The sequence below is a fragment of the Coregonus clupeaformis genome, unplaced genomic scaffold, assembly GCF_020615455.1.
Source record: "Coregonus clupeaformis isolate EN_2021a unplaced genomic scaffold, ASM2061545v1 scaf1747, whole genome shotgun sequence".
Lineage (NCBI taxonomy): Eukaryota > Metazoa > Chordata > Actinopteri > Salmoniformes > Salmonidae > Coregonus > Coregonus clupeaformis.
The window spans coordinates 64,797-70,324 of record NW_025535201.1 but is presented as its reverse complement, the minus strand read 5'-3'; the positions used below and the strand labels follow the sequence as shown (position 1 = coordinate 70,324).

Below are 5,528 nucleotides of genomic sequence, written 5' to 3'. Positions count from 1 at the left end.
ATTCTATTGACCGGAGTAGTCCACGAGCGGTCTTTCAACCACCCGCGAGTGAATGCGCAGTTCAGATCAGACCGCAGAGCCGCGCGTCTGCACATTTGTTGATATTCTTTGTTAGTTAGCGAGTTATTAGCCCAAATATACATAAGTATAGGTCAGCAATGCGGAATTACTGCTTCCTACAAGAGAACAAAACGTGTAGGCTACATTTCAAGCTGTCTTTGAAAAGCCAGTCAGATAATTTTTTTTGGTCTTAATTAAAGAGGCAGTGTTGTATTTTGAGACAGGCTTGAATATGCAAATAAGCCAATAAGCAGAGGGTAGCCTACATTGTCTAATTCTCTGTATGGTAATAATAATTAATATTATTTTGTAAAGTGGTTTCTTGCATCATACAACACACTGTAATCCCAAACAGTTGTACTAGCTCATACGTAATAAGGTCATAACAGTCAAATGTCGTTATGCAGTTGACCAAACTATAAAGTATTGAGCTCTGTTGAGATTTATGCCACTTTAATTGAAGAGGGCTCAATATTTTATAGGTAATTTGTGTGGAACGCTCAAAAAAGTTTAGGTAGTGTCATGACGTTATCGACGTCATGACGTTCTGGTGGGTGGGTCATCTCTCAGCTGAGTCAGCCATCTTGAATTTGCTTTGATGCAGGGTTGTTTGGGCCGCCCGTGTGGATGTGGAACACAGTTTAATTTGTTTTAATTTGTTTGCAATGCGCACTTTTATGCTGCCCGCTTGAAACCACCACCACCTCCGTTTTTATCATTAGTCTTATTGCCCTCGTTTTCTTAAGCGCCATCTTATCATCACCTCTGATTTGGTAAGTAACTCTGTTGTTTTTGTTGTTTTTTTAAAAATTGAATTTCGATAGTCTTAAATGTGGAACTGGGAATACATTTGTACAATGTGCACAGTGAATATTTGTTGTAAATAGTTTAAAAATCTAAGTAATTGTAACTTTAGAAGTTGTTAAATATGTGACAAATACGTTACGTTACTTCATCTTACAACGGTGTAACGTTATCAGCAGGTTTCCTGGATGAACTACATTTCCCATAATGCATGTTTGCCCAGGACATTGACGGTGGAGGAAGGTCCATGAGTTTTCGCTGTTCGCCGGTAATGCAAGTGCGTACTGTGAGTATACTTATTTCAATAAGTGTCTGCCTTACACAGTAAATATTTTACGTTATCGAGCTGTGTGTACGTGTGTGCTAGCGTGAAACGAACAATGCTAAACAACATAATGTGAGTGTGTTATCGTGATGCTATCCAGGCCTGTGTTTGCATTTCTTCCTAGGCTCAAGTGTGTGATTGTGAGATCATCTCGAAATCCTTTTAACAGTTCAGGTAGGATGTATTATGAAATAGTGTTACTAATGTAATACATTGCTAAAACCAAGTATAGAGTGTATTTGTTATAATTCATTGGTATTAGATTTAAAAGGTGATCGAATAGCTCCTGATTTGTAATGTCATTAATGCATTTCTTTTGAAGCAATGTTTTAAATTTTTTTACAAGTGAATAGGTTGGTTTACTTTTAAGTTTACATTTCCCACGTATCTCGTTAAAGTTTTGACCAATGAGCTAACTTGTTAAGTTGTGGCCAATGGGAGAGTGGACTGGTTGCTGGGAAAGAAAAGGGAGGGAAAAGTTGAAAGAAAGGAGAGGAGAGACGTTAGTGGGGTTGGTGAAGGAAAAACGACCAAAGGAAACGATCAAGAGAGAACAAAACCATACCTACAGAGTTCTTTTAAAGGGAAATCCTGATTTTATTTCTATAAGAGAGTGTTTATTATTTAGTTAAGAAAGACCAAGTGGAGACTGAAGCTGCCGTCGCATTGTGGAGACATTCGACATCCTAGAGGTTAGCCTAGCATCGTGCAAGACTTGGAGAGAATTGCTTGTGACGATCAGTTCGGGTTTCCAACGGATGTCTGTTGCTGCTACCGAGTACTGGCTGCATTGATAGCTGTGTTCGCGGTGGATCTTGTGAGGACACCTGCACGGAACTACTATATTTTGCTGAGGCATTATCTACAAGTAGTGAGTAACTACAAATGTGGGGTGGACTTCGGGACTTTATGTATGTCGTCATTTTTTTTATGAGCTCCAACGCGTGCCCAGGGTTTAAGCAAGCTTGCAAATAATTTGGACATGGGGTTGTGGAAAAATCATTGGGGTTTATAATTTGTATTTCTTTTGATGTGATACATTGAACATTTGATTAATATAGATCTTGAACCTTATGTCTGTTGTATTGGTGGAGTCATTTACTGTTTCAGTTTCATTTAATGCATGGGAAAGCATATCCTTATAACAATAACCAAGTCTATAATAATTCTATCTGAAGTTAATACCCTATTTGTCATTCACCCTAGCAAGTTTACAATAGGGATTCTTATTGGAGATGTCCTTCTCACCTAATATCCCATGCTGTTCAGATATTCTAAATAAGGTAATATCGTGAGAGTCAAATTCGAGCCTTGTGAGAGGGTTACACTAATAATTGGTTTTATTTTATGTGTTTCCACAGTCATTCTTTTGCTATTTCTCTAAATGTTTTTATCTCAACTGTGGGGTCAACAGTTGATCACTTGAACCCTTTATTAATACTTTGTTAAATACAAAGAACAACAACAGAAATAGCAGATCTATAAGCACACAACTTTGATGCTTTGCTTGTTAATAACTAACTTGCTTATCTTTTAACATTTTAATTTTTACTATAATTAGTGTACAATGAATGTTTTTGATATTTGTGTAATTATTATTGTAATGGATATTTTTTGTCCATGTAGGAGACATCACTCGTCCTTCGTGCACTTCCTGTGTACCTGCGTGAAGATGCCTCCAAGTTTTTCAGGACCTGTAATGTAAGTGTACTGGCCTCACTATCAATCCCTTTGCTTAGCTATTCAGTCAGCTTAAACATGACATCACTCAAAGAACTCTAGGAGAACCAGAGGGGCATTCCAGAAAGCAGGTTATGTGAAAACCATCAGTAGCCAATTTGATTTTTTCCAACAACGTAATTTCAAAGTCCGTGTTTCTAGTTTGTCGCGGCATTGAGTATGAGATAAAATGTTTTTATATTTCATTTTCAGCCGATTTTAAATAAAACAAAATAGCCTAAAATAAAACATTGAACAACATTCAACCACTTCCTTAAAGGCTAATATAAAATAAAGTGATGTTAAATTCAAAATGAAAAGACGACTGCATCTGAAACTCTGTCAGTGATTTATATAACAGCCGCAGCCAGAAAATGTCTGCTTCCTGTTTTCTCCCGTTGCCATGGTGAATAACCGTATCGGAGCTCCATTGATGATGGCTTTTTACTAGTCGTCAGGCACAAGCTCAACTCCGAGTTAACGTACTCTGAGTCAACTTACCTAACTCAGATCAGCTGTTCTGTAACTGAAAACTCAGTTTCACTTCACAGGGTAAGTCAACTCTGAGTTCAGGGTTAGGCTCAGTTTGTTGAACCTCCTTTCTGGAATAGCCCCCAGGACCTGTTTATTAAGTTTCCTTGAGTTGTTATTCTGTAAACTGACATGTAGAAATTACATAAATGAAAAGGTAAGTATAAAGAATTCCACTAAACAAAAAGTATGCTTACAGGTAGGTGTGAAACTAACATAAAATAATAAGCATGTGTAAAGAAAATAGTTTAAACATGTAGCTTAGTTGCAGTCTAAGTGCAAAGTGACCGTAATGTCTAGACATCATTAGCATGATTTGTATCCTTGAGGGGCTGAACTCATTTTTGTATTATTTGTGTTTTATAGTCAGCAGATGGTCCAGACCTCACTGACACTCCGGTGGCTCTCCTGACAGTTGTCACTGATGATACTACTGATGCGGCCCTCTTCAGCCCTGAGAGCATCTGTATTGTCGTGGAAGATGAAATACTTGTGAGTGGTCCCACAAACCTGGCTGACTCATTTCTCCTGCTCTTTGGGTATGTCTATGCACTAGACCTACAGTACCCAAAGAATCTCGAGCTTACATTCACATTTATCCAAAAAGTAGTGATGTGTCTTGAGGACAACAAACCACTGAAAGGGGGTCTACTGACACTGAAGAATGATTTGTTCAATGAGTGAATCACTCAGAATGGACTATTTGTTGAGCTGAGTATTGAGGATGTTTTTTTGTTTTTTTCCCCTCTTTACAAATGTAATAATTTGCCTCTTCTACCTCATGTTTAATATGTTACACTGTTTGCCTCTTCTACCTCAGATTTAATACATTGATTGTTAATAGATAAATATCACAACATTGACGTATTGCCAAGCCCAAGTTTTTGTACTGTACTTGTGGGAAACGACTGTTGAATTCATGCACTATACATGTTTAATGTTGTGTGACCTAATGCTTACCTTGATGTTGCCAGTTGAAGTACGGCACAGTAGAAACCAGTACTTTTATTTGAATGTTTTATTTTAAAAAAGTGAGTTGCAGCCTTCAAGGTACAGTAAGTGCCAAAACGTTTTAAATGGCTCCACATTCTAATAGTTGTCATTGCTGTTGAGGATGGATTATAATTAGAATCTTATTGAATTTTATCATGAAGCCTTTGTGAGTTTTTATCATAATGTTTACTGAATAATGTGATATGGAGACCCAAAATACTGAATCTACCCTCTGTAGCAATGACCACTATCAGAATATGGAACTATTAACACTTAATGTACTTTAAAACACATTTTGTTTTTATGGAGTCATTTCCTTTTCCTTTTTTGTTTTAATTTATGACAAGCACTTTGTTTTGACTGAGCTCCTTTTGATTCGTGCCTTTTTAAAAGCACATTGTGTTGAATAAAAAAAAAGTTAAATTGTCACTGTGGTGTCACTTTCATGTTTTCTAACATTATTCGCTGATTATAATTGTGTAATGGACCGACATCAGTATTTCAGTTTAGAATTAATTTTGATTGCATGTCCCACATTATGAGTTGAAGAATATTGAAAATGTTGAGTGTATTTCACACATTATATGAGTTGAAGAATATTTAATATTTTGAGTGTATTTCCCACATTATATGAGTTGAAAAATATTGAAAATTGAGTGAATTACTCCCTAATTATAAGTTGAGGAATATCAATATTTATAAGATAACATTGAGATAATTTAAGGCAACTGTAAATGTAATTTTTATTTTATGTAAACTTAAAACATTTAAAAACATCACTAAAATATTTTTGTGTAATCTGTTACAAAATCATTTTTGAGTTATGTGAACTTATTAGGGTTTACAGTGCACAGAGGACCGAGTGGCTGCGGGTTTTCGCTCCTCCCTTGTACTTGATTGATCAATTAATGTCACTAATTCGTAAGGAACTCCCAAACCTGGTTGTCTAGGTTTTACTTGTAAGGAAAAACCAAAAACCTGCAGATCCAAGGCCCTCCATGGAATGAGTTTGACACCCCTGGTTAAACAATATAGCACCTCATCTAGTGTAGCCGCTGAAAAATATGTCCAGGTCTAAAACCAGATTGGAAGAAAT

At 36.5% G+C, this 5,528-nt stretch overlaps 2 long non-coding RNA genes across 2 annotated transcripts; both read left to right on the top strand.

Moving 5' to 3' along the window:
• Nucleotides 1-674: 674 nt before the first annotated feature.
• LOC123487505 lies at nucleotides 675-1,478 on the top strand. The gene is made up of 3 exons (XR_006659797.1): nucleotides 675-833; nucleotides 1,041-1,150; nucleotides 1,314-1,478. It is a non-coding gene; the product is annotated as an uncharacterized LOC123487505 (long non-coding RNA).
• A 947-nt stretch (nucleotides 1,479-2,425) lies between these two features.
• On the top strand, nucleotides 2,426-4,861 carry LOC123487504. The gene is made up of 2 exons (XR_006659796.1): nucleotides 2,426-2,890; nucleotides 3,806-4,861. It is a non-coding gene; the product is annotated as an uncharacterized LOC123487504 (long non-coding RNA).
• The last annotated feature ends 667 nt before the right edge of the window (nucleotides 4,862-5,528 follow it).